A 26291-nucleotide genomic window follows, 5' to 3' on the forward strand; every position below is an offset into this window, starting at 1 on the left:
TGAAAAGTTTCTTCATCCATAAAGCAGAAATAACAATGGCAACCAATTCGTAGAGTCATTATTGTAAGGATTAAGTGAAAGAATCCATTTAGCACAGTGCCTGACACATAGTAAGCACTCGATATTTGCTTTTATTATTACTCTTGGTAGACTTTTACAGATTACTCATTTAGGGAAAAAGTATTCTGGTATAAATGATCAGCAGAGATCTGATGTATTCCTTTTTCTCTACATTGCCCAATTAAGTTACTTTAAAAGGGGAAAGAAGCTTAAGATGACATATAAATTTCAGAGTCACTGCATGAGGGTACATATAGATAGCAAATTCTGTTATCCAAGGTAATAAGAAAAAGGGGTGTTTTGATTAATCCAATATTCTAATTAACACACAGTTGACAATTTCCAAGGAATTGAAATATTGTATGCACTCAGGGCAAAAACTACTCTAACCACTATTTAATCTCTCTCTCTCTCTCTCTCTCTCTCTCCCTCTTTGATGTTGCAAAAGAATAAATCATGGACTTTATTAAAATTTAAATATTTTGCTCTTTGGAAAACACCATTAGAAAAGAAAAAGGCAAGACACCGATTGGGAAAAAAATACTTGCAATGCCCACATCTGAAAAGGAGTTGTATCTAGAATAAATAAGAAGTAATAAGCAATAAGAAAATAACCTAATTTTTGCAAATGGGCAACATATTCCAACAGGTGCCTCATAAAGATATACAAATGGCCAAAAGCTTATGAAAAGATGCTCAACACTATTTGTCACCAGGAAAATACAAATTAAAGTGATGAAGATGATGTGCTATTGTGCATCCAATACAATGGCTCTAATTAGAAAGACTAAGTCAAATATTGAAAAAATACAGAGTAGCTGGAACTTTGCCACAATGCTGGTAGGAATGTAAACAACTCCTTTGGAAAACAGTTTGGCAGTTTCTTATAAAGTTCATATGCAATGGAAACAAAAACATATGTCTACATAATGACTTCTGCACTGGATTTTCATAGCAACTTTATTCATAATAGCTACAAATTGGAAACAGTCCACATTTTCATCAGCAATTGAATGGATACAGTGTGGCATACCCATACAATGGAATAGTACTTGGCAATACAAAGAAAGGAACTACTGACGCAGTCGATTATGTGGACAAATTTCAAAAACATCATGTCAAGTAGAAGAAGCCAGACTCAAAAAAGCACATACTATATAATTCCAGTTATGTGAAATTATAGAAAATGTAAACTAATCTATAGTGATAGAAAAGAAAACAACAGTTACTTGGGGCCAGGAGGGGGTGACTGTTAATGAGCACGAGGAAATTGTCGAGGTGAGGGAACTGTAGACCTTAAGTGTGGTATCAGTTACATGGGTGTGTACTTTTGTCAGAACTCATGGAACTATACACTTTTAATGAGTTCAGTTTATTTGTTTAAACAGTATTTCAATTAAGTTAATTTTTTAAAAGGAATAATACAGTTAATCTTTTTTAATAATACAGTCTAGCTTTAAAAAATAGTCAGAGAACTGCTAAAATGTCATTGCAGAAGTAGTTTTAATAGCAAAGAAAAGGAAGCAATCTAAGTATTCACTAATAGATACACAGTAATCAATTATAATGAGTCTATATTACTAAATATGGTACAACCATTAAAAAGACTGAAGTAGTTCTATATGTTTGATATAGATGTTTATGACCTATAAAGTGGAAAGCTAGGATACACAACACTATGTATAGTATGATAAATACTCATTTGCAAAAATATATTCTATGTACGTGTGTATATTTATATACATGAAAACTTCCAAAGGATCTATACTAGTTTTACAGACTTTATTTACCTTGAGGGCTAATCATGGGATGAGACATTTACAAAAGGATTTTTCGCTTTCCCATTTTTCAACATTGAATCTTTACAGTAAGCCAATTTTACATGTATAATCGGCAGAAACAGTAGTGATATTTCCAAACGGGAAAAACGAAAGGCAGTTGGAACCTTCCAGGTATCATTATGAACACCAATCTTTTTGTCCTCTCCAAGTGGGGAAATGTTGAATAACAGAGATTTCTAATTAACTAGATACCAATAAGGATGGATTTACTGTATGTTGCGAAGGAAAGCATTCTGCTCCATTCTTCCACCAATAGGCTGAAGAGTCATTGAATTCGTGGAAGGGAAAATATGAGATCAAACCTGGCAAGGTGGGAGTTTTCCATCCTAATCACTTGACCTCTCTCTCCAAGAGAATCAATGTCTTCCAGTCTGGGCAACAAACTGAGAGCACCTGCCTATACCACATCTTATGATGACACTCTCGGAGGGTAAAACTGATAAAGGTCAGAGTACTACAGCACAGCTTTTTCTGCAGATCCTTGGAATCTTCCTGAGAAAATGAAAATTTTGATAACCCTAAATGCTCAGACAGAACATTCAAGAGTCCCCTTTTTAATCTTTATTTATTTTTGAGAGAGAGGGAGAGACAGAGCTCAAGCAGGGGAGGGGCAGAGAAAGAGGGAGACACAGAATCTGAAGCAGGCTCCAGGCTCTGAGCTGTCAGCACAGAGGTCAACACAAGGCTCGAACTCATGAACCGCAAAATCATGACCTGAGCTGAAGTCGGACATTTAACCCACTGAGCCACCCAGGCGCCCCCAAGAGTCCTCTTATGTAACCGGCAATGTCAGGGCAATCCCAAGAAATACAGATCAGAGTAGCATTGTTCTCAGAAGAGACTTTCAAAATACTGTCGTCTACATGTGTCTTCTCAACTCTGCAATTAAATATTCACTTACTGCTTCCCATAGTTCCCCAAGTCTAGACACTATAATTATCATGACAATTTCTCCAATGTCCTAATTAACAGAGAACGAAAAGCCTGGGAGAAGAAAACAAGGACCCCAGGACTTCGATTCAGCAGTCAGATCTGCCAATGCCAATGAGGGAATTAGCCAAATATAGAGGAGAATGATTCATCTCTTTCTTCACTTCCCTATCTCCCCTTGTTTGCCCTTCCTGTACGCTTCTCAAAGGAACATATCAAAACTTTGCTTCTACTTTTCCTGGTCCCCCAGTTAATCTTCCTGCCCCATGAGGCCCTGCGCAGGCCCATCTCAGTCAGCAGAATTCAGTAGGTAGTCTGCTGGACCAAGACATTAGAGCTTGCAGTGTGTTTGGAGAGTTTTGTTTCTATGAATACATTTTGAATGTTTCCTATACGCTTCAGTATATTTTTGCATGACAATTCGAATGTGAGCAACCTGAGCCTCCTCAAGCAGGGCCCAGGGTTCCCATCCAGGAGACCTGCTGAGAAGGACCTCAGTAGGCTGTTCTCCCTACCTTTTCTCCTGTGCTTTAAGGAGGGTCCCAGTGAGTTCAGCAGCAAGGCCACTGCACTTATCAGTACCACACCCTCATTCAGCTACCTCAGCAGTGAGTCAAGGAGTTCCAGGGGTGCCCAGATGCTGCTCTGCCCAAGGTCAGGGCCACTTTTCATACAATGGGCTTGATACTTACTGGCATCTACAGGATGTTTAGTTATGAGCCAGAATTCCCCCACAGTTTAGTTCTGTGGGCTGAACCTCCCAGCCCTTCTGGGGAACTCATACTCGGTATCATGTGACTTCTGCCTATTCACTGTCACCTCTCTCTTTTCAACTCTGATATTTTAATTTCCTGTTTGCTTGTCTGCTGGTCTTTAAAGAAATTTGGAGAGGTTAATGGCAAAAAGGGAACCATTGAGGGGGGCCTGGCTAGCTCAGTTGGTGGAGCGTGTGACTCTTGATTTTGGAATTGGGAGCTTGAGCCCCACATTGGGTGTAGAGATTACTTAAAAATAAAATATCTTGGGGCACCTGGGTGGCTCAGCCGGTTGAGTGTCCGACTTCAGCTCAGGTTGCCATCTCTTGGTTAGTGAGTTTGAGCTACACATCAGCTCGCTGCTGTCAGCACGGAGCCTGCTTCGGATCCTCTGTCCCCCTCCCTCTCTACCCCTCCCCTGCTCATGCTCTCTTTCTCAAAATTAAATTAAATTAAAATATTTTTTAAAAGAGAGGGGGAACTTCAGTAAAGGGGAAGAGAGGCTCTGAAGATATAGAAGAAGGTTCTCTGTTCTCTGCCACTTGTTTTACAGATACACACACACACACACACACACACACACACACCTGCTCACAAGCACACGTATACCAAGCACCCAGAGCCTTGTGAGACCCTGAGGACCAGGACTGTGGCTAGCTAACCCTGGACACCCCTTAACTCACAGTGGCAGGGGATTTCTGCCCACCTGCCCCCAGCACTCCCCACTCCTTATTTCCTGTCAACTGTTCTCTTTCTACAAGAACCATTAACCTTTCTGAGAAGCCAAAATGGCTCACAATGTCTTCAGGTTATCTCTTTCTGGTAACAATGCCATGAATATAATATTTAACAATTTACAAAGCCCTTTCACCTATATACACTATCCTGTTTAAGTCTCACCACAATGCTGTGAAATAGGTTAAATTATTACACCCTATTTACAGAAAAGGAAATCTGAGTGTAAATCTGGTCAAGCAAAGCAGGCATATGACGGCACTGGGTCTTGGTCTAAATGTAAGTCCCAGAAACTGTGTTATCTGACACCTGCTTCTAGTGTAAACTGCCCCGTCTGCAGCCCCCTGGATCAGGAAAGTCAGATCAGGCTGATGTCTGTGCATCAGTGATCACTGAGTGGACTAGAGGTGGACACCTGGCCTGAGGCAGCCTGTCCATCAGCTGGCTAATGGCTCATGAGGATGCCTGGGGCAAAGAGTTCTACCCCAAAGGAACAATGTGATTAACCCCAGTCATTTGGACTAGCTCTTTTTGGCATTTAGATTGAAGAATTGGCCCATTAATAAGTAGAGGAAAATAGGGCATGCATATCTTAGAAGAAAGGCAGAGAGATCACAAGAGGGAGAAGGCACATACCATGGGAGAGACAAAGGGGGAAGCCAGTCCCTCATGCTGCCTTGACCCCTGATCAGCTTTCTGGTTCCAGTTTTATTACTGTGATAAATCTTTCCTAGGCAGGCTCAATGTTTCTCTGCTCCTTGAAACCAAGGGAGACTTTCCACTTTCCACCTTGCAGCGTTCTTTGCTGACTTAGCCCAAAGCACTAGCCCCTGTCAGGTACCTGAAAGGAAAAATGGGGCAAATGGGTCTCTCAAACCTCAGTAGGAGAGGTGGATGGTCTTATTTCCAGATTTTCTGCTACTCTCCTTTCCCTCTGCCCACAAGGCAACCAGCTAGTCAAGTCAATAAACACAGTTCATTGCAGTCTCCCCAGTTCAACTGGTGAGACCAACAACACACAGAATACACCCCTGAGTCCAGGTGGCTAGTCTGGTTCTTTGAAGACCAACTTCACAAAGATCAAAACTTCTGAATCAGAGAAAGTCAACCACGATAAGGTAAACATGTAGTTTTGATTTACAACTCTGAGGCTGTGTTCCAAGGGGGAAAGATTCTTATAAACAAAAGGGCAGGGGGCTTTTTCATTAAGAAAAATGCTTTTGAAATTATAGTGCAGAGCAGTGTGATTGCTTTAGAAAATCTGTTCTGTAAATACTTCCCTATAACTAAAAGATGTAGCATTTGGAGGAAGGGAGGTGTCCGGAGGAATTTTCTACCCCAAGGAAAGACTTTCTTTGGGAGAATATATTTCCACTCATCTAGATCTCACAAAAGGGAAGATAATCTGATCTACTACCCCAAACTAGTCTTTATACTCTTGCCTTTTTTTTCCTCTCTCTTCAATTTTTCCCTTTCTATTTTTCCTTCAGCTATAACTTTTTGCACAGTTAATGTGCATCATTTTTATTGTGTTCAGACTTTGGAGAGGAGCCACTCCCTAAATACTTTTTACCTGTTTTAACACGAAACACCCGAATACAAGTGGCCAGGTGTTTAAAATCAGTGAATTTCAGAAGGCAGCTGGCTCTGCCATCCAGAATCCAGGTGTCTAAACACCATGTGATCAGCTTGAATTTCTGGCAGTACCTAGAACTTCCCAACCAGGCATATCCTGACATGAAGCAGAATGCAGAAAATATCTACAAGCCTTCAAAGCTAAGGTAGAAATGTCCAAGCCCCTATTTTTTGTTACCAGGGAGAAAGGGCAGTGGGTAAATCAGTTAGGGATGTGTTTATGTAGCAAATAAGAACAACAGGGGGAAAACCACCTAAAACACTAAAGAAGGGAAGATTCAGTAGCCTCTCAAACAGTGAAGTCAGGGCATAAATAGGGCCTTTCTTTACAATTCAACATCCTTAGCAAGTGTCTTTCCTGCTCGGATCACAAGGTGGCTATTGCACTTCTAGTTCAGGTGAACCTGTCCCTTTAAAAAAGTTCTTTCCTGGGGTGCCTGGGTGGCTCAGTCAGTTAAGCCTCTGACTTGGCTCAGGATCTGATCTTACGGGGTTCCTGAGCGTGCCTGGGTTTGAGCCCCACATCCGGCTCTGTGCTGGCAGCTCAGAGCCTGGAATCTGCTTCAGATTCTGTGTCTCTGTCTCTCTCAGCCCCTCCCCCACTCATTCTCTCTCTCTCTCTCTCTCTCTCTCTCTCTCTCTCTCTCTCAAAAATAAACATTAAAAAAAATGTCTTCCCTTAGGGCACCTGACTAGATCATGTGACTCTTGATCTTGGGGTTGTAAATTTGAGCCCATGTTGGGGAGATTACTTAAAAGTAAAGATTACTTAAACATAAAATCTTTAAAAAGAAAGAAGGAAAGAAAGAAAGAAAGAAAGAAAGAAAGAAAGAAAGAAAAGAAAAGAAAAAGGAATTAAAAAGTTCTTCCCAAAAGCTTACCCAGTAATTTCTGCTTATTGGCTAGAACTGGCCCACATAACCAAACATTCCAGCAAGGGAGTCTGGGTAAATAAATATATTCATTTTCTGGCTTGTATAGCAGAGGGCAACAGGAAAAAGGCTTTCAGTAAGCCAACCACCAGTGTCTGCCACAGAAGGAATAGTAGAGGAAAGGAAGTGTCCTAAAGTTACCCACTGAGATGGGAAGTTCGTAGTTACTCCCACAGGTGAATGTCCCTTTCTAGACAAGACTGTGTAAATAGCTCTTGGTTACTGCCCAATGTTCTATCTGAACAACTTGTGTATGATCAGGCAGAGAAAAGATGCCTTCTGAGAAAGTCTATGGGGAGAAAAGTACTATCTGAACTGGAGATAGTCCGACTGGAAAAAGTTTTGCATGCCTCTGCTTGGCTAACTGCTACCTGATTCTTCGTTCCAGTAAGTATAGCAATTCCTCCAGAAGCCCACCTTGATTTCTTATACTGAATGACATGCTTTCGCTATGCCCCCAGGTAACCTTGAAGTCATCTCTCATAACATCTCTCTCTCTCTCTCTCATTTGTAAGGCTGGTTTAATGTCTTCTTTTCCCACTAGACGTGGAAGTTCTAAGAGGATAGAACCCATATCTGTCATTTTCACTGATACTCCCCAAGCACTTAGCACAACATCTGGCATATGATAGATGCTCAGTAAATTTTTATTAAATGGAATTAAACTGATCTGGCTCTCCTACTGTGTTGTGCTCCTTTGTAAGTTGTCACATTTATAATGACATAGTTATTTGTGTGATTATCTTTTTAAGTAAACTCTATCTCCAACTCATACCTGAGGGCTCGAACTCATAACCCTGAGATCAATGCTCTACCAACTGAGCCAGCCAGCCCCCCCATGTGATTATTGGTTTAAAATCTGTTTCCCCACTAACCTATTAGCCCTTTGAGAACAAGGAGTAAGTCAATTTGATTCACTGATGTATCTCCAGCCTCTTTCATATTGCCTGGTATATAGGTAGGGGTATATATATGTTCCATGAATACCTGTTGAATGAATGAATGAATGAATGAATGATTACTTTAGTAAAGACGTGCACCCTCTCTGACCCTCAGTTTCCTAATCTGTGACTTGCAAGTTATCATGATTAAATACCTGGCATGTGTAGAACTCAAAAATATTAATTCCTTTCCTCCCCATTGTGACCACAGACTGAATCTCCAGGGTTTGCCATAAGGATGAAAGAAAAGAGAACAGGGAATTCAAGGAATTTATCTGGGATTTGGAACAAGGAACTTTAATCTGTGACAGGAGGAAGGGGGTGTGACCGTCTGCTAGGGCTGTCTACCATGGACTGGGTTGGCTTAAAGATAGAAATTTATTCCCTTAAGTTCTAGAGGCTAGAAGTCTAAGATCAAGGTGTCAGCAGCACTGATTTCGTTTGAGGCTTCTCTCCTTGGCTTGTAGATGGCTAAAAGTCTTCTCTCTGTGTCTTCACATGGTCTTCTCTCTGTGCACGTCTGTGTCCTAACTCCCCCTTCTTATAAGGACACCAGTCACATGGGATTAAGGGCCATCCCAGTGACCTCATTTAACCCAAATTACCACTTCAAAGACCCTACCTACACATAACAGTCCCATTCAGAGGTACTAAGGTTGGGGCTTCAACATATGAATTTGGGGAGGACACAATTCAGCCCATAACAGGGAGCACTAGAAAATCTGTTACTACTTCTCTCTCATTTCTAAAAATAGCTCACACACAATCCTCCAGTGGTGGTAAATAAGCTTTAAAATGCAGGCAACCTTCACCTTAATATGAATCGCTTCCTTAAGTGGAATGCTCTCCAACTAACTGTGTGCAATCAGTGACACAGGTGGGAGATGAGGTGCAAGAATGAGAAATAAGTAAATTGGCTCACAGGTTGCTACTGGGAAGGGCAGAGGTAGGTAGCCCAAGGGATAATAATAAATAGAACTTATTAGACATTTACTATGTGTCATGCTAAGAATGAATGACATTAGTCCTCCTATTTATTCCTAACATTAACTCGATGCAGCAGATATATTACCATCATCCTCATTTTACAGTGGAGGAAGCTGAAACACAGAGTGATCGGGTCAGAGAGGAGATCTAAATCAAAGTTTGTCTGAGGCCAGAGCCCACGGTGCTGCTGTCTGGGGACAGTTTTCAACATGAGGACACAGACAGCACAAGAACAGGAGTGTCAAAAAGAGGTACGAGGGCCGGAAAAAACAAACTTCTGCTCTACGATTTTCCAAAAATAAAAATTCTAATTGTGTGCATTAATTTAGACATGCATGCTGGAGGCTGCCGTGCAAGGAATAGAGCTGCCAAATGCCCTGGGATTTACCACCCCACCCCAACACACTAGCCCCACTGTGGGGGTGCAACTCTTATCTACACAGGAAGGGCTGGACTCAGCCCTGGGTGTTCCCCATTCTGGACAGCCTGTGGAAACAGATCCTGTCCTTAAACTCCTCCATGACTCAGGGCTTTCTCTAGGGCATGGTTCTCCACCCCGCCAGACCTAATACTCCTTTCTTACAACAGATATTTTGTAACACTTCCTTTGCCATCATGGAATTAAATCCTTAGATAATAGAACCTACCCACACATAATTTCAGGGAAAAAAAAATAACACTACCTAGGGTGACCAACAGTCCTGGTTTACCTGGGACTGGAGAACTTTCAGGGACAGTGGATTTTCAGCACTAATTCTTTATTATAATATATGGAAGAAATAAAGTAATTTAAAATGACATGTATTAGAAGCCTTTGCTTGGGACACATTACATTAGAATACCCACTGAAGTAGTCAGTTGACTTATAATGAATAAGTTAAGAAATAAGAATGCATTTTATGCCTCTCTGCTAACAAAAAAGTTGGATTTTAAGTCTTAGAAAGGTTTAATTTTAATTTAATTGCAAGAAGCATCAGATCTCCTGTGTTACATATTTGCACATGACAGTTACAAATGCAGGCTGATACAGTTGTGTCATTCTGGTGACTCAAATGCCACGACCAGCACTGCAGCAGGTAGTGTGATTTTCTGCAATGGTGAACATTTCTTGATAAAGTTCCAAATAAAATAAGTATGATCTTCCCTTCATTTAGTTGGTGACTGAATTCCTAAACACTTCTCTGACACCAATCAGTTCTCCAAAGGACACCTGGTTATCCTGCAATTCTGACACTGACTGAAGTTAGCACAGACCTCACAGGTTAAGGGCTCAGTCCACAACACCCACCCCACCCCCCGCCACCCTGAGATGCCAGTCACAAGCTGTAGGTCCCCAGGTTACCTGTACTTCAGTCTGAGTTGACAGCAAATCAGAGGTGCACCAGGAACCCCTCCTTGGATTAGATCATTTTCCAGAACAGCTCACAGAACTCAGAGAAACACTTACTTATGTTTACTAGTTTATTATATAATTAAGGACATGATAAAGCATATCAGTGAATAGACAGTTGAAGAGATACACAGGGTAATGTATGTGGGAAGGGGTGTGGAGTTTCAGTGTCTTCTCATGGCACACCACTCTACATGGCACCTCCATGGGTTCACCTGGAAGCTCCCCAAACCTTGTACTTCTGGAATTTTTATGGAGGCATCATCACATAGGCATGATCAATCATTACCTCAATCTCTAGGCCCTCTTCCTTTACCAGAAGACAAGGAATGTAGCTGAAAGTTCCAAGCTCCTAGTCATGTGTGATCAGCCCCCATCCTAAAGCTATCCAGGAACCCACCAAGAGTCACCTCATTAGAACAAAAGACACTCCTATCACCTAAGAAATCCCATGGAATTTGGGAGTTCTGTGTGAGAAACCAAGGTCAAAGACCAAATATTAGAACAAAAGATGTTTCTAGTGCTTTTCCCAGTTAAGAAATTGCCTTGATCTGTTGGTATATTTGAGAATCAGGTGTAAAGAGGGACAATTCTTTGTTGTGTGAGACGTCTTACTTATTGAAACAGGTGTCTTCCTCCCCGGTTACCGCCTACTAAATGCTAGCTAAATTCAAGAGCCCAGTCTTGAATTTTCAAATAGCCCCAGTTGAGATCCACTTCTCTAGGGTGCCATCATGGAGGTGAGGAAACCCCTGGTGCCAACAGAACTAAGGATTCACCTAGACTGGAGATAAAAGCTACCTTGTGGGGTATTATGATGAATTAAAATGAGATACTATGGAAATGCATAGCACAGTGCCTGGGCCATAGTAACCACTCAATGAATGGTAATCATCCCAGCTTTACTCTATTTCTTAAACATCCCAAACTTACTCCAGTCTGAGAGCCTTAAAATTTCTACTCCCTCTACTTGAAATATTCTTTCCCAGTCCGGCTCCTAATCATTTACATCTTAGCTCAGAAGGTCCTTTATCAGAGAACTTTTCATAGCCATCTATCTAAAGTAACAAACTTAATAAATAAATAAATAAATAAATAAAGTAACAAACTTTATCCCTTCATATACCCGATCACATTACCTTGTTTATTTCATTCACAGCAATGGTCACAATCTGAAATTACCAGGTTCACTTGTCTACTTGTTTATTGTCTCTTTCTTCCCAGGCACCTTGTCTGTCTCACTCACTGGTCGTCACCAGCCTCTAGAGGAGAACCAGGCACTGAGTAAGGTCCTCAGTAAACACTGACTCAATGAGTGACTAGTGTGATTGTTAAACCAACGCATATGTGGCTTCAACTTAAAACTGATCTAGTTTGGGGCGCCTGGGTGGCTCAGTCGGTTGAGCGGCCGACTTTGGCTCAGGTCATGATCTCGCGGTCCATGAGTTCGAGCCCCGCGTCGGGCTCTGTGCTGACAGCTCAGACCCTGGAGCCTGTTTTGGATTCTGTGTCTCCCTCTCTCTCTGACCCTCCCCCGTTCATGCTCTGTCTCTGTCTCAAAAATAAATAAATGTTAAAAAAAAAAAAACAACTGATCTAGTTTATATGGACCTTAGAACTAGAAGGTCAACCATGAGATATTCCAGTCCAGCCTCTGGCATCTCCCCTTGCTACAGCTAAGGCAGGGAAAGGAGAACCTTTCATAGCATGGACAAGTTAAGACCAGCTCAGTCGGTTAAGCGTCTAACTTCAGCTTAGGTCATGATCTCACAGTTCATGAGTTCAAGCCCTGCATCAGGCTCTGTGCTTGTAGCACAGAGCCCGCTTCAGATCTTCTGTCACCCTCTCTCTTTGCCCCTCCCCTGTGCAAGTACATGCTCTTTCAAAAATAAATAAACATTAAAAAAAAAGATGTGGGGGTAAATAACTCCTCACATACTTAGCCTCGAATACCAGGAACCTATGTCTTTTCATTCCCCAGAGGGACCGGAACAATTAATTTTTGAAGCAGTGAAACAGGAGGAGAGCTGGAGCCAAAGGCCAAGAAGTTGGTTACCTAGTCCGTGGCAGTCCAAAGAAGTGTTATTAAAAAGGTTAAAAAGGAAAATGCAGAGGCCAAAAATGCCCATCTGGAGGACCAGCCAAGTACCCATGCCTGCCTTGAAGCTAGAAGCTATGGAGGCTGTGTTTGTCTACCACAGGCGTTGAGAAGCCCCTAGAGAATTCAAGTTTATAAATAAATAGACACTGGGCACTTTCTACATGCAAATCAAAGAATGGAAATTAAATGACCATTTCCAGGGGTGCCTGGTTGGCTTAGTCAGATAAGCGTCCGACTTTGGCTCATGTCATGGTCTCTTGGTTCATGAGTTCAAGCCCCACATCGGGCTCTGTGCTGACAGCTCAGAGCCTGGAGCCTGCTTCGGATTCTGTGTCTCCCTCTCTCTCTGCCCCTCCCCCACTTGCACTGTGTGTGCCTCTCTCAAGAATAAATAAACATTAAAAAATTTTGAGAAATGCCCATTTCCATCTGCTCTTGTTCCTGAACTTTTCTCCGAGGAGATCGGAGGGTCCTGTTTTCTCATGATGATTGGATCTCTGGATCTTTGTAGACTCTGGGCGACCAAAGGCCTAATTCTTGAGAGAAAAGCCCAAAGAGGCTGAAGCGTGTCTTAATCCAACTTTGTTTTTATCTTTCCCCCATAAGGATTTAGATGCAGGGAATATCATTGTGGGAACAGACACTGGAAACAGCAAGAGGTTTGGAGTCAGGTGGACACAGGCTTGAACTCCACCCACCAATGATTACTAACTAAGACCTTAGATGATTTACATAACTTGCCTGTGCTTCAGTTTCCTGTTTTTAAAATAAAGTCAATAATACTTTTGCCACAGAGTTCCTATATGGACAAAGTAAAATTGCAATATGCATAAAATGTTTGGTATACCTTTGGGGGGCTGCATGCCGAGTATTTATTTCCTCACCACTAAGGGGGAGGGGGACAATGACCTCAAACTGGGGGAGCATGATGAGGATTTATGTAGAAAATAGAAAAGCAGAGACAAGAAGGAGGAGGCAAAAGTGACTAACGCAGGAAGAGGTCACAGCTGAGTTATCATGTAGGCTAAAATTACTTTAGTTCATAATCAGTAATAGGAGGCCCCAGTACACTTCAGTGATTCTGTTTAGGTTTTAGCTTCAGAAAACCCGGCTTCTTGTCCCAGCTCTGCTGCTTGCCAGGGAGCTGTGGCAAGCCATGTCACTTCTCAGGCTCCTTACAGGTAAAATGGGGTTATTAATACCTGGCTTATTGTGAAAATATACTGAGACACAGGATCGAAGGCACCTGACTCCCAGCAAGACTCATACTCTTAGTGGCTCTCCTTAACCAGTGAAGAGCTGCTGAGCCAGCACCTGACGATACAAGAATAATGAACGTGAGCTTCGCTTACTTATTAGCATTTCAGCGGGCATAGTCTAGATTATGCTGTGGTTACAAGTAACCCTAAAATTTCAGTGACCTAAATATGAAGATTTCTTTTTTTTTTTTCCTTTAGTTTTTAAGTAGACTCCCACCATGGGGCTTGAACTCATGACCCTGAGATCAAGAGTCACATGCTCTACAGACTGAGCCAGCAGGCACCCTGAAGATCTGTTTCTGATTCACCCTGCTTTCTAGCATGGTCAGCCGGGGCTCTATGCCACAACACTGTCATCCTCACTCCAGGCCCCAGGTTGACAAAGCAGCCACTAGCAGGAACAGTGCTGGTTGTCATGACAAGGAAAAGATAAGATGGTGAAGCATCCTGACTTTCAAAGCTTCCACTCACATTTCACTGGCCAAAGCAAGGCACATACCTTCGAGTGGGTGAGAAAGTACAACCCACCATATGTCAGGAAGGAAAGAGAATGAGAATATTTGTGAGCAGCCTTAATGACTACTGTAGTTAGGGAGCAGAGACTTCAGAGCGATTTAATTATCTCTTTTCCCAGAGAAAGACTTGCCATGGATTAGCTTGTTGAGAATTGGCACGTTACCAAGGATATGTTTCTCTTTTCTTGATGAAAATAAATTATTAGCAAATAATCTTGCTGAGCTGTTGCACTTTTTGCAATATTTTTGTGTTGCTATGCCCACTGCTGGGTTTCAGTACACTAAATTAATTTCTGTAGGCTTCTTTATTGTAGTCGAGAAGATCTTCCTTTCTCCCATGTCGTAAACATGGACCTCCTTTATATGCTGCCTAATCACATTTTGAAACCCCAATTTCTGACGGCATCAGACGCATTGAACATTCTATCAAAAACCATGGATTTGAAATGGCCTGTGTTTGTATGTGTGTTTCCCACTAGAAGTTGGTTCTCTCAACCCAGAAATGCGGGAAAATAATGCTTCCTTCTCACTTCATAATATGCACGTGTTTTCCAGATCCTTCTTTTGTAGGAAGCCTTCCTAAAACTCAGGAGTGTATTGGTTATCTACTGCTGCATAACAAATTAGCCCAATACTTAGTGGGGTAAAAGAACAATAAACATTCGTATTTCCCACAATTTCTGTGGGTCATAAATTCCAGCAGAGCTGGAAGTTTTGAGTCAAAGCCTGCTGTGAAGTTGCAGTTAAGATACCAGCCAGGGCAGGAGCCACCTGAAGACTTCTCAGAGGCTAAAGGTCTGCTTCCAAGACACAGCCAAAGACCCACTTCCAAGTGACCTTCCAAGAATCACTCACATGGCTGAGAAGTAAGTGTTCGCTGTTGACAGGAGGTCTCATTCCTCCCCACACGCGGCCTCTCCACAGAACTGTTTGGGGAACTGTTTGGGGTCCTTTCCCCTGTGCAAGTGAGCCGAGAGAGGCAAAGACAGAGGCTGCAATGTTTTTTATGACTGAAACCCAAAGTCACACACTGTCACTTCCACGGCGTCCTAGCACACATTCAGCATAGGATACCACAGGAGGGCATTATACATGGTGTGAATACCAGGAGGCAAGGATTATTGGAGGCTGGCTTTCACAGGAAGTAATGCAAGAATTCTTTCAACTGACTTGAAGTCCACTCCAAATATAAAAAATAAAAACTACGAGATAAATTCTGTGAAGGCAAAGACTTTTTTCTTCTGTTTGTTGTGCTTACCTTTAGACATGACCTAACATAATCGATTCTCAATAAATATTGGTGTAATGAATAGATAAGATGAAAAATCAGGAAAACTTTTTTTGAAAAGCTCTCAATAAAACATTATAAGTACTATATATTTTTAAGTTCCAAGTAGATACCAAATAAACATTGAGAATATAAGACAAGTCCACTGCAAGTTGGTCCAAGCTCATAAACTTTTAGTAGTAGCAGGATTTCATCAGGAAGGCAATGTAACACAGTTTGTAGATTCTGGGTTAAAATCAGGAGAACTCAGCGATGCCTGGGTGGCTCCGTCGGTCAAGCCTCCGACTTCAACTCAGGTCATGATCTCATGATTCGTGGGTTTGAGCCCCATGTCAGGCTCTGTGTTGACAGCTCAGAGCCTGGAGCCTGCTTCAGATTCTGTGTCTCCCTCTCTCTCTGCCCCTCCCCTGCTCATGCTCTGTCTCTCAAAAATAAATAAATGTTAAAAATAAAAATTTAAAGAGATCAGGAGAACTCAGATGAGAACAAGCCATTTAACATCTCTGGGCCTCAATCCCCCTACCTACAACAGTAGAGGTTTGGACTACATGATATCAAAGGTACTTCCAGCAAGAACATTCTAACATTATTTGAATGTCACCATACATTTGAAACTAAGCTTATGAGAAAATATTTCTGATCAACTTTATTGATTAGACAGTTCTTCCATATGTGCTAGGTTTGAGGCTAATATGTGTACATAGGTCTGGGTTTGTTTAAGGTTTGCAGGGTGAATTATTAAGTCTATTTGTATAAAAATTCTAGAATTTCTTTCTGAGAAAGAATTTAATGGAAGTGAGAGTTTCGTTCAAAAACAATTTCTTAAAAATTAGATGTATGGGGCATGTGGGTGGCTCAGTCAGTTAAGTGTTCAACTCTTGCTTTCAGCTCAGGTCATGATCTCATAGCTTGTGGGTTTGAGCCCAGCATCGGGCTCTGTGCTGATAGAGCAGAGCCTGCTTGGGATTCTTTATGTCTCCCTCTCTCTCTGTTCCTCCCCCACTTGTGCTCTCTCTCTCTCTCAAAATAAAAAAAAAAATAGACTTAAAAAAAATTGGGACAGCTGATTTTAGAAACAGCCCCATGTCTACCTATCGAATCATCTAATTTCATAGCACCCATTTGCTCATGTCTGCTACCCAAGAGATGGGCTGAAAATAAAATGGATGCATTAAAATTTGGGGCACCTGGGTGGCTCAGTCAGTTAGGTGCCCGACTCTTGATTTCAGCTCTGGTTAAGATCTCGTAGTTCGTGAGTCCACACTGACAGTGCAGAGTCTGATTGGGATTCTCTCTCTCTCTCTCAAAGAAACTCAAAAGAAACTCAAACTCTCAAAAGAAACTCCATATTCATTCTTGTTCACCCTTCATTCCTCCTCAATAAATAAACTTGAGACAATTAAAACAACAACAACAACAACAAAAACAATGGATGCTTTAAACTCTGCAGCAGTTTCTTCACACGTCACCTAGAGCTGAACACAGTACTTCCAAGCGTGCTCTGACCAGAAGGGAAGAGAATGCAAACATTCCCTTATCTGGGGCTTCAGAATGTTAGAATTTTATTTAGGGGGTGTGCATTTCTGAACTCTTGATTCACAGTGAGTTGGCAATAATGAAAACTTCACCTGAACTTTTATTAAACCACATCTTCACCTGGACTTTGTATTAAACATTCTCTTGTTGGAACCACCCCGTTGTTCTTAGTCTAGGTGTCCTCGGATCCTGCTTTATGCCACATATGCATCGGTGGTGTTTTGGTTAACATCCCCAAATTCCTCCTTCCCCTCCTTTCCATTCGATCTCCTGCAGGATCAACCATAAGCCACAGGAGCCCACTGGCCTAGTTCACACAAATCAGCCTCCACAGAGAGCCGGGTGGACGGTGGAGACTGGATCTGGAGGAACAAGGTCAAGATATTCAGCACAGGTGGTCTTTTCTGGGTCATTAATGAAAATGTGGGACATTCAGGACCATGAATGGAAATCTTCTGCATAGCCGCTAGACATTTTTCATTTGATAGTCATCTACACACAGACTCTCTGGTATAATAGAACAAGGAATATTCTTTTTTGTATATGTTAAAATTTTTATTTTAAGTAGACTCCACACCAACGTGGGGCTTGAACTCACGACCCAGAGATCAAGAGTCACATGCTGCACCCACTGTGCCAGCCAGGCGCCCCTGACAAGGAACATTCTTAACATACTAATATCTCCTTCTAGTACTGTTCTTTTTTTTTCTTTAGTTTTATTAAGATATAATTCACATCATACAATTCACCCATTTAGTGTATAAATCGATGGATTTTGGTATATTCACAGAGTTATGCAACCATCACAACCATCGATTTTAGAACATTTTCATCTCCTCAAGAGAAACTCCATATCCATTCTCGTTCACCCTTCATTCCTCCTCAAACACCCCGAGCCCCTGGCAACCACTAATCTACTTTCTGTCTCTACAGATTTTGCCTATTCTGGAGATTTCACATAAATAGAATTATACAAAATATGGTCTTTTTGTGTTTGGCTTCCTTCACTAAGCATAACGTTCTCAAGGCTCATGCACGTTACAGTGTATACCAGTGCTTCAGTTATTTTTATTTTAATATTTTTTTTATTTTTGAGAGAGAGAGTGCAAGTGAGCAGGGGCAGAGAGAGAGAGGGGAGAAGGGGACAGAGGATCCAAAGCAGGCTCTACTCTGACAGCAGAGAGCCCGCTTCAGGGCTCAAACTCACGAACTATGAGATCATGACCTGAGCTGAAGTTGGACGCTTAACCAACTGAGCCACCCAGGCGCCCTCATTTCATTTTATTGCCAAGTGATACTTCACTGTATAGATAGACCACATTTTCTTTACCCACTCACCAGTTGATGGACATTTAGGTTGTTTGGGCTTTTTGGCTGTGATGTATAATACAGCTATGAATGTCCATGTGCAAGTTTTTGTGTGCACACAATTTTCATTTTTCCTGGGTATATGCTCAGAAGAAGAATTGCTCTACTCACACAGGCCATATGGTAACTCTATGTTTAACCTTGTCAGAAACTGCCAGACTGTTTTCCAAGGGGGCCATACCATTTTACATTTCTACAAGCAGTGGGTGGTGTTTCCATTTCTCTACTCCCTTGCCAACACTTGGTACTTGTCATTTTCGTGACAGCCATAGGGTAAGTGAAGCAGTGTCTCCTTGTACTCGTGGTTTGCATTTCTCTGATTGGTAAAGATGCCAAGCATTTCCATGTGCTCATGTGCCACGGGCATGTCCTCTTTAAAGAAATGTCCATTCAGGTCTGCTGCCCGTTTTGGAAAATTAAGTTGTGTGATTTTTATTATTGAATCGTAGGGGTTCTTTACATATTTTAGATATGTCTCTTATGATATATACAGTTTGCAAAACTTATCTCCCATGGTGTGTGGGGGGTGTCATTTTACTTTGTTTATGATGTCCTTTGAAGCACAAAGCTTTTGGGGCGCCTGGGTGGCTCAGTCGCTTAGGCGTCCGACTTCAGCCCAGGTCACGATCTCGCGGTCCGTGAGTTCAAGCCCCGCGTCGAGCTCTGGGCTGATGGCTCAGAGCCTGGAGCCTGCTTCCGATTCTGTGTCTCCCTCTCTCTCTGCCCCTCCCCCGTTCATGCTCTGTCTCTCTCTGTCCCAAAAATAAATAAACGTTGAAAAAAAAAAAAGATTTATGAAGCACAAAACTTTCAATTTTGGTGACATCCACTTTATCTATTTTTTCTTTTGTTGCGTGTGCTTTTGGAGTTATATTCTAGTGCTGTTTTGAGAGCTACTTTTTCTTAGCTTCCTGTTCAGGTTTAGAAAAATAGTTCTGATTTCCCTTTCCTGCTCCAAATGACTTAGAATAGTAGAAGCTAATATTTACTAAGCACTTACTATGTGCCAGGTTTTTAGCTAAGAGTTGAGACAGCTTGGGTAAACCAGCCCAGGGCCCCAGGGTTAGGGGGATTAATCCAATCCGATTCTGGAGCCCATACTTCACTGTCCTACTGAACGTGTGTCTTCCTCATCTTGACATTTGTTTCATTTTTGCAGGAGGAAAACACTTATCTGCTGTTAGTGTTGGACAAGTTACTCTGTCCATGTTCTTTGTTTCCTTCCCTTCCCTGAGGTGAGTCCTCCGCCCCACCCTTTCTAGAACTGCCAGAATCTACAGAGTCTCCAACACACACACACACTTGTCCAAAAGGGCAAAACAACAGCCTCGTTCATGACACAGAATAAATACCAAGTCCCTGATGCCACAACTGAAGCTGCCCTATCCCAGAGGTGCCGAGTCTTTGGTCATGACAGTCTAGGGACTGACAGGCAGGAGCAGCTCTGACACCCCTCGAAAGGGAATTCTGAGCTGGGGTTGCCCTGGAACTCACACCGAAAGCCCCAAATTTAAAACACTTCGCCTGTCAATTCAGTCAAGTTGAATCATGTGGGGCGATAAATGACAGAAGCTGGTCAGAGGAGTTTCTCAGTTCTTCCTTTGACTTGGACAATATTGACGTTCAAATTTCAACTTTAGTTTCTCTAAGTACACGAGGTCAGAATTATGTAACAGGAGCCCACAAGCTTCTTCCCTCCACCCTCTGCCCCCTTTCCCACTGTGTCCAGCTGCCTAACGCAGCCATTTGGAATTCCTTCAGAATGTCTCTCAGACTCAGCTTCCCTCTCTAGTTCATCCTTTTTGCTGCTGCACCTGCTCAGGTGCTTCTCATCTCTTGGGTGAACTAACTGGACTTATTTCATAGTCTCCTCTTCAATCCAATTGAGTTGAAACAAATGATCCCATCATGGTTATCTTCCTCAATCGATTATGAGATCTTTAAGGTCAGAGACCAAAAAGAATTAATTTCCCCAGAACTAAGCTTGGATTCTGCCATCTCTAGGCATTTAATTAGCATTTGTGGAAGGATTGCTCAGTGCCAGAATGTGCCCACCACCTGCAATAACAATTAAAGGTCACATGAACCAGGTGTTCCAGGAACCCCTCTCCTGTCCTGCTGTCGTGTGCATGGACTTGGCTAGCATTCGAAGGGGGAGGTCAAGGCAAAGTAGGTATCTTGTCTCACACAACTCGGGAGGGGGGAGGTCATCTGCTGGCCTGTAAATTCCTCTTTATCTTAGTGATGGGAAAGAGTCTGGCCTGTGTCCCTCCTAGACCCATATCTACCCAGGCCCACCAAGTGACCAGGAAGTTTGTTGTGTTTCCTAGATACAACCACACCTAATTTCCTGAGCCTAAACACCCCTGAACACCGACGAAGGAGTAACCCCAAAAGTTAGGTAAGCATTGCAAAATCACTCCTAGTAGCACAGATAGTGATATCCCATCTTAGTAACCTGCTCCCTGTGACCTTGTGGGGAAAGGTGGAGGTGAGCAGACAGGACAAGGGATCAATCACATCGAGCTTTCAGGAGCTACACCGAATGGATGTTCCAGTTGCCCTCTACTTCTCTCTCCCCAGGCCTCTGTCACCCTCCTCACATCCTGTCTCTAAGTTTCCTAGGTAGCATCCCCATCCCTTAGCCACAGAAAGCTGCCCCATTCCTCACAAGAGGAAGCCGTCCTAAGTTGTCGCTGTCTCTTCTTAAGTGCAAAAATTAATGCCTTGGACTTCAGCTGGATGTTAATGGAAGATTTCCTCTGCCCAGCCTGCTGCTTGCTCTCAAGTAGGAGGAACGTGGGCTGGTCCTGTAGTGGAACACAGTGTGCACGTTCAGTGCCTTTCCCTCTCAGGCCGTGAGGGTGGCCAGCAGAGGCCAGTTTCCTCCTGAATTACCTAAGGACAGATGTCCACCCCCCCCTCCCCCACCCCGCAGTCAGTATTACTCATCTGCCAAAGAGAATGCAGGCCAGTAACACAGAGGCAAAGTACTTTTCAGCCATTAGTGTGTTTTTCACCTAGCCCTATGATGAAAACTTTGGCATTATTGTGGTAAAGTCATTTTTGTTTCCTTCCTGGATCCATGTCATTACAAAGGTCCCTGTAAGTTGAGAATGTTTGTTTACTTCCTATGATAGAATTTGTTGATCCCCACATCTCTCCCCAGATGGAGCGGGGGGTGGGGAGGATCTTTGCTTATCCTACCACAGCAGTAAAGAAAAAACTTAGAAGTTTGCCTGTAGAAAGAATTAGCAAGATAATTGCAGGGGGATGTTTATGGATTCAGGGCCTTGATCTATAAAGTGTCCTTAAGAAACTGGCATCTTCAATTTCAAAGGAAATGGTGAGATTCCTAACCCACATGTGTCCTTTTGCCCAGGGGCCAGACTCTCAACTTGTCCTCCTTGGCTTCCTGCTCACTATCTGTAAGATGAAAGGAACTGATCTAAGATTTCTAGCAGATTCTTAGAATTCAATGTAATTCAATTAACATCTACTGAGTATCTGCTATGTGCGGTTTTGGGTGGTGAAAATGCAACTTTGTATCATTCAGGTAGAAATTCCCAGGGATCCTATAACCTGCTTTGAGAAATTGTTCTAGAACAAAGGTCGACACAAACAGTATTATTTCTTTTGCCTCGTCAACCTAACAGCAAAGGAAGAAAACATTTTCCCAAAATGATTTATCCTAAAAACCCTGAGATCTACTGGGGATTCTTGAGATAGGTCACTGGGGTTTATGGAAAAGCATTCCAAATTCCTTCTGCTTTTTCCTTCAGGAGTGACTTCACTTAACCTTGACAGTGACAAAGAAACTTCTTCAAGGAAAAATAACTTTGAAAGGAAAGAAAAAAAAGGATTTGAATAATCATTCAGATCTTAACCAGTCTTCCAACAGGAAATATGAGCATATTAACGGTACCAGAAAAATGTGTCAAAAGAGGCTCAACTGGAAAAAGAAAAGGTAACTTTTTCTTAAACTCTTTCCAGTGATGGAAATTATTCATGGGAATCCAACAGGGAGAAATCTCTGAGGGTAAAACACTGCTATTTTACTGGTGGGTCTTTAGAAATACCCTAACTTTCCATCCATCCCCATTCTAAGAAATCAACTTCCATTGGAAAATTCCAGGCTCGGGCAAAAAAGTCTACTTAACTTACATTCTAATGTAAAACACTGTTTGCCAGACAACTTCCATCACTCATCAGGGTAGCACTGCTTCTCTCTCTTTTTTGTAATGATACATTACCGAACGATTCTAAACTTGCAGACGCAAGACTATACTTTCAGGCATCATTTTTATAGTTCGTTACTAGACAAGTTTCTATGAACATGTAGAGTACTGGAAACCATGAGGGAGAGAGGCAGTGTTGTCTCCTGGAGTGAAACTGGCCCTAAGTTTGCTTCTGCAAAGGCAAGGCCATTTGTCACTGATGATCTATCTTTCTTCTCTTTCTTTGTGACCGGGAGAGGGAGGGTGGATTTGTGAGAGAGAGCCCCCTGAATGGCTTTCTAATCAATTAATTAATCAAGGAATTCTCAGATGCATTTGCCTTCCTACCTTGATTCTAATGTCAGATTCTAAATGAAATTTGCACCAGCACACATACAAACAGAGGCTTTAGAAGTAAGAGTCACTCTGGATGATATTCCCTTTCCACTTACCAAAAAAGTTAAGTTTTTTGTTTTTGTTTTTTGTTTTATTTATTTATTTACTTACTTATTTACTTTTGGTTTTTGCTTTGGTTTTACATCTCAGGACACGGTGTCACCTGCTATTTTCTGATCAAAACGTAAATCCAGTTGACATCCTTAATGTCTCTTTCCTACCTCCTCTATATCTCATCCATGCACTTGTCCTGCTGGTTCTGCTACCAGCTCACCATCCAAGCCTTCCGCTGCTCTCGCTCTCCCCTGCTGCCATCTGGGTCCGAGCCGCCGACATCTCACATAAGGAGTGCCACTCTGGTTTCCTAAACTCTCTTCTCCTCCTACTCTTGCTCCCCTAAAATTCATTTTTCCCATAGTTTTCAGGTTGATCTTCAAGAGCTTCAATCTGACCGTCCTCTTTGTCCCCTTGACATCTTCCAATGTCTTCCACTACCCTGAAATAAAAGGAAACCTTCTGGCCTTGAAGGTTCTGTGTGATTTGGCCCACTTCTTTGAACTTGCTGCATATTCCTCATCTCTTACTCACCACTCCTAGCCTCTCTCTACAAAATGGTATTTCTCGAACCCAAACATCAACCTGCTTCTCACCTCAGCATCTATTCAATTGCTGTTTTCTCTCTCTGGAGTTCTCTTTAGATTCTTCTCACTGGCCTTTCTTTCCCACAAGTGCTCCACGAACAAGCACCATAGGGATCACACGGGACCTTGTAAGAAATGCAGAAGCTGGCACACAACCCCTCACCTACTAAATCATAATCAGCCCTTATACAGGATCACCACGTGATTCATATGCAAATTGTAGGTTGAGAAGGTCTAGCTTAGGTCTCAGTGCAATTGTCACCTCCTCTGAGAGGCTTAACTGACCCTCGATCCAAATTAGCTTCCCAAATCACTCTCTATTACACCATGTATTTGATTTTTTTCCGATGGCCGTTAACTTTTTTTTTTTTTAAATATATGAAATTTATTGTCAAATTGGTTTCCATACAACACCCAGTGCTCATCCCAAAAGGTGCCCTCCTCAATACCCATCACCCACCCTCCCCTCCCTCCCACCCCCCATCAACCCTCAGTTTGTTCTCAGTTTTTAACAGTCTCTTATGCTTTGGCTCCCTTCCACTCTAACCTCTTTTTTTTTTCCTTCCCCTCCCCCATGGGTTTCTGTTAAGTTTCTCAGGATCCACATAAGAATGAAACCATATGGTATCTGTCTTTTTCTGTATGGCTTATTTCACTTAGCATCACACTCTCCAGTTCCATCCACGTTGCTACAAAAGGCCATATTTCATTCTTTCTCATTGCCACGTAGTATTCCATTGTGTATATAAACCACAATTTCTTTATCCATTCATCAGTTGATGGACATTTAGGCTTTTTCCATAATTTGGCTATTGTTGAGAGTGCTGCTATAAACATTGGGGTACAAGTGCCCCTATGCATCAGTACTCCTGTATCCCTTGGATAAATTCCTAGCAGTGCTATTGCTGGGTCATAGGGTAGGTCTATTTTTAATTTTCTGAGGAACCTCCACACTGCTTTCCAGAGCGGCTGCACCAATTTGCATTCCCACCAACAGTGCAAGAGGGTTCCCGTTTCTCCACATCCTCTCCAGCATCTATAGTCTCCTGATTTGTTCATTTTTGGCCGTTAACTTTAGATGAAAGTACCTTATTTGTTAACTGATATATTTATTTTTTTCCCCACTAGACTGTAAGCTCTATGAAAGCAGGAGGCATGTTTACATTGCCCACTACTGTTTTACCACCTAGCCTATGTCATCAATACATATTTGACAGATAAATGAATATTCACATATGACTTTAATCTTAATGCTCAAAGAGATGGTGAAATAGAATAAGTTTTTGACCTGTATTTATCTGGCTTTATCTGACCTAATAACCAACCAGAAAAAAATATGAATCGAATCAATTGTTTTGGCATAAATCACTTGCTGTACTCCAGTGGAATTTAAGGAAGGAAGGAAGGAAGGAAGGAAGGAAGGAAGGAAGGAAGGGCGGAGGGAGTGGGGAGAGAAAGATGGTTGGCCTTGGAAGATGTCAGGGTAATAAATGAAGTGACATTGCAAAGGATTCACAGGGTAGGACTACAGAGATAAGTAAGAGATTATGGCAGGCTCCCCAACATGGTGTAAATTATGCTATTATTTCTCACCTAGAGCTTGTAAAACATTGAAGATTGAAGCTTTATATTTTGTATTGTATTCCCAGGAATATGTCACTAACTAGTAGCCCTTAAGAAGGAGAACGTATGTTAGCAATATGTGTGGGGTGAAAACCCTCAGTACTGTGTTTCTCCTTTATTCTCACAGAACTACCACACTCATAACACGTCTGACACCAGATGTGCAAAATTTTTTTTTCCCACATCAAGCAATTCTGTGACACCAGCTTGGCGTCCTGCAAATGAACTCAATTCTGACATCTACCTGGAGATGGGATCAGATCAGGTTAAGGGCTCAGTCCCAAGAGACCGTCTCCCATTTCAGATGCCAATTTTAAGTAGTAGGTCTCCAGGTAACCCACAACTTCTGTTCAACTTGGCTAAAATCAGAGGTTCTTGGGGCGCCTGGCTGGCTTAGTCAGTGAAGCATGTGACTCTTGATCTCAGGTTGTGAGTTCAAGCCCCACACTGGATGTAGAGATTACTTAAAAAAAAAAAAAAAAAAGTCTTTTTTTAAAAAAATCAGAGGTTCCCATGACCTCCTCTCCTGTGGATTTGATTATTTGCTAGAACAGCTTACAGAACTCAAGGAAATACAGAGAGTTACCAGTTTATGAATACATGATAAAGGATACCCATGAACGGCCAGATGAAGGTCTACATAGGATAAGGTTGGGAGGGTTCCAAAGGCTTCATCCTCCCAATATGCAGAGGTGTTCACCAACATGGAAACTTTCCAAACCCCATACTATTGAGATTTTATGTACACTTCCTCATGATCAATTGTTAACTCCATTTCTATTGAGATCAAATTGGATAATTAAACATCAGGAGTTTGTGCTTTGCAAACAGGAGGGAATCAATACCTATGTGCTGAATGAATTAAGAAAAGAACGGTTCCCTGTCCTGATCTTTTGGGATGGGTAACTCCATAAACAAATATTAACCCTCTCCTCACCAAAGGTGGAGATTGTATGGTGAGAACAATAGCACAGTCCGAAGGGTGTGTGTTACAGCTCCTCGAGCAGACCGTCCTTCCCCATGGTGTACACAGAGCAAGGAGCAAGGCCTGCTTTAAGAGCGTAAGAGATGAGGGGCCTGGCTGGGTCAGTTGGCAGAGCGTATGCCTCTTGGTCTTAGGGTTGTAAGTCTGAGCCCCATG

The 26291-nt window shown here is 42.2% G+C and overlaps 1 long non-coding RNA gene and 1 pseudogene across 1 annotated transcript; both read left to right on the forward strand.

The window, feature by feature from the left end:
• The first annotated feature begins 7056 nt into the window (after nucleotides 1-7056).
• Nucleotides 7057-20685, forward strand: LOC109246255 (uncharacterized). The gene is made up of 3 exons (XR_008418705.1): nucleotides 7057-7279; nucleotides 19436-19508; nucleotides 20604-20685. It is a non-coding gene; the product is annotated as an uncharacterized LOC109246255 (long non-coding RNA).
• A 1866-nt stretch (nucleotides 20686-22551) lies between these two features.
• Nucleotides 22552-22786, forward strand: LOC128776047 (small nucleolar RNA U3; annotated as a pseudogene).
• The last annotated feature ends 3505 nt before the right edge of the window (nucleotides 22787-26291 follow it).

Source organism: Panthera pardus, unplaced genomic scaffold (genome assembly GCF_024362965.1).
Source record: "Panthera pardus isolate Hobbes unplaced genomic scaffold, ASM2436296v1 HiC_scaffold_11, whole genome shotgun sequence".
Taxonomy (NCBI): domain Eukaryota; kingdom Metazoa; phylum Chordata; class Mammalia; order Carnivora; family Felidae; genus Panthera; species Panthera pardus.